The sequence below is a fragment of the Nerophis lumbriciformis genome, linkage group LG09 (genome assembly GCF_033978685.3).
Source record: "Nerophis lumbriciformis linkage group LG09, RoL_Nlum_v2.1, whole genome shotgun sequence".
Lineage (NCBI taxonomy): Eukaryota > Metazoa > Chordata > Actinopteri > Syngnathiformes > Syngnathidae > Nerophis > Nerophis lumbriciformis.
In genome coordinates, this window is record NC_084556.2 from 4986448 (window position 1) to 4988722 (window position 2275).

The window sequence follows — 2275 nt, forward strand, 5'->3', positions numbered from 1 at the left end:
TTTAGGTATGGTTAACCTGAGTACTGAAATCGTGGAAAAATATATGTTCTTAGCGCGCCTGAAATGGGCTGTCTGCACTCTCAAAGTGCATGTTATTGCCAAATGTATTTCATATGCTGTAAACCTAGTTCATAGTTGTTAGTTTCCTTTAATGCCAAACAAACACATACCAATCGTTGGTTAGAAGGCGATCGCCGAATTCGTCCTCGCTTTCTCCCGTGTCGCTGGCTGTCGTGTCGTTTTCGTCGGTTTCGCTTGCATACGGTTCAAACCGATATGGCTCAATAGCTTCAGTTTCTTCTTCAATTTCGTTTTCGCTACCTGCCTCCACACTACAACCATCCGTTTCAATACATTCGTAATCTGTTGAATCGCTTAAGCCGCTGAAATCCGAGTCTGAATCCGAGCTAATGTCGCTATACCTCGCTGTTCTATGCGCCATGTTTGTTTGTATTGGCATCACTGTGTGACGTCACAGGAAAATGGACGGGTGTATATAACGATGGTTAAAATCAGGCACTTTGAAGCTTTTTTTTAGGGATAATGCGTAATTGGTAAAATTTTGAAAAAAACTTCGAAAAATTAAATAAGCCACTGGGAACTAATTTTTAATGGTTTTAACCCTTCTGAAATTGTGATAATGTTCCCCTTTAAGTGAAAAATGGACTTCACTGCTCCTCGTTCCTGTGACAGAACATAAAATGTTGGCTTGTTATTTAGGGAGACATGCCTCCTAGCCTTACCCTTATTATTAGCTTAGCTTTACATAGCACATCACAAAAAGTGGAAATGAAGGAACAGTAGGTGGATGAAAGTTAAATCTGATAAAATTAAAAAAAAAAAAAAACTCTCATGAAGTTGTTTAATTTTAGCTAGTAGAACAAGGCTAGTTGGTCTTTAAGCTGTTTTTTTTTTCTTCTAGCCCCACTTTAGCATAAATCTGATAACGCTAATAATAAGCAACAAAATTCCTAAACGCCCAATTTTCTAAAAAAAAACAAGCAAAGCACTACAAAAAGCAACGTAAGATTGTAATTACCGTTGTGAGATGAAGTATAAAAGTGTGGCCGATGAAGAAGTCACATGACATGACCGTACACTTTATGTGATTTGCACTTTAGGCTTTCTCCGGTGTGTGTGTGTATGTGTGATGGTATCTGTTGTGAACACTAAGGAATAATACTGAAAGTAATAGGATTATAAATGGTCTGAGTAATCCTATAATTTATTTATTTTTCTATTTTATAAGCCAAGCTGTATATTTTAACTGTGTTTTACATAGCATGTATAAATATATAATTGATATAAATATATGGTGCATATATAGTGAAATTAAAGTGCTGTATTGTGGTGACACACTGACAAGATGTGATTAAATGTAAACCTGTGCACACTGTAATCAGAGTCTGTCCCTCATTAATCATCCCGACAGTTGAAGTCATTTAGTATTCATCATGCTTACATTTTTAAAGCCATTCTTACAGGTCTACATACTTATATCCCGAACTATGTCAACTCGTAACTAAATGTTGTGTTTACACTTTACACAGCTTGCAGTTCAATGTGATTATGTTCATAAATGTGTTAAAAGAAAGCTACACATAGCTTTGTTTGGGGTTCTACTGTATGCCTTATAAAGGCATCCAACATGCCTGCCCATACACATTATAATTCATTGTAATATTATTTTGTGGCATTTCCTTTAAAATCTAAGATATAAAAAAATAGGAATACCTTTAATGGGACAGTGAAATATATATTTTTATGTCTAAAGCAATCGGTATACTTTTTAGTACTTTTAATTTGAAATAAAACCTTTTTTCAATTGTAATTTTTTTTTCCTTTTTTTTAATTAAATTTAAAAAAATTTTTTTTACCATCAAGGCATTCCTTTAGATAGAACTTAGTGGAAAAAAGTCTTAAATATTTTGTAGAATTTAAAAAAAAATTGTCATAGTTTTTAATTTTCTTTTCACATTTTTATTCATAATGTACTTATTATTAGTAGTAGTAGTAGTACAACTGGCATATACAATATGCCAGTTATTTAAACATAACTCCTAAACCAAACATGCAAAATGTGTAATAATGCCTGAAATAATGTATCTTTGTGAGTATTACTAGAAACATATGCTGTTGTACGGTTTGCAAACACAAAAAAAAAGTTTTTTACTCAATATGACAGTAATGTTCTTAGAATCCTGAGATAATGCAAAAAAAAAAAACAATAAAAATGTATTCAAACACAACACAAAAATTATTTTTTTACTCAATA